Here is a 1,201-nt window from a genome sequence, read left to right as displayed (position 1 = left end):
TTGTCCATTTTGGCTTCAGAGTACTCAAAGATTGACTTCATAATCCTAAGGGTCGATCCTTTGTCATTCCAGCAGCCTTGTTTACATTTTGTTCTCCAAGGGTCGACCTTCAGATGCTTGAGGGTCTATTTTGCGGATTCTTGCAACATAAAGACCAAAAAAAGTGCAAAAAAATGTAACTTGCCAAGATGCAATGATTTCAAACCATGGATTTATGTAAAGACAAGTTTGATTTTCAATTCAACCATGTTTAAAGCATCGTTTAGGATTTGTATACCTTAAGATTTTTCAATTAGAGTATGTGAACTCAAAATTTTACTCTCATTACTCATGTTCACAAGTACTAAGAGGTTGAACAGCTCATTTGAATAATTATGCTTCTAATATACTCAAGCATGCTCAGTTTTCATCATGATACATAACTATGATTTATAAAATGTATCACAATCATATTAGGCAACATTTAAGCATAATAAGCATGAAATTCAACATTTTCAACATTTTTGTAGCATATAAATAAAAATGCCCTTGAGGTAATTTAAGCATTCATTTGCAATGAGAACTAGTTATACTAACACTTTCAACACAAGGCATACTTGTTCAAGTTTTATATCATTGAAATTATTGTAATATCAAGGATGACAATCATTGCAAAAAGATTTGTTCATTCACTTGAAAGATGCCATTAATGTCAAATAATCGCACTCAATATCATGCTCAAGAAAACACTTTCATTTAATTTCACAAATCATGATAGAAATATCAAGCAAAAAGAAATTTGTGTCATTTATGTACATGTATTAAATCAATTTTGCTCAATTAAGTTATATCATCAAAATCAAAGAATTAATAAATCATTTTCAATCAAAACATACAAAAAGGTTATACAAAAAAATCATTTGATAAAGATTTAATTTCTTTTTTTTTAAATTTGTCCTTGAAACATACAATCTTTAAGTTGGACATGCTTTGTGTAAAATCATGAGCTTAATGTCACGACTCGGAACTCCCATCGGGCCCGTGACAACCGCCGCGACGTCCCGATAAGCACTCATTACCCCGAATGCCGATCGAAACCCCGCAAGGCTTAGCATCAACTTCCGCATCTCCCCGGTGAGCGACAGTTATTAAATCTCGCATTTCAAGAAATCATAAGTTGTTTCCAACTCAAAACAATAAAAATATTATTTTCTAGCTCACT

This window comes from Theobroma cacao, chromosome 9, assembly GCF_000208745.1.
Source record: "Theobroma cacao cultivar B97-61/B2 chromosome 9, Criollo_cocoa_genome_V2, whole genome shotgun sequence".
Classification (NCBI taxonomy): domain Eukaryota; kingdom Viridiplantae; phylum Streptophyta; class Magnoliopsida; order Malvales; family Malvaceae; genus Theobroma; species Theobroma cacao.
The sequence above is the reverse complement of the archived record's forward strand: the minus strand, read 5'-3'. Positions refer to the sequence as shown.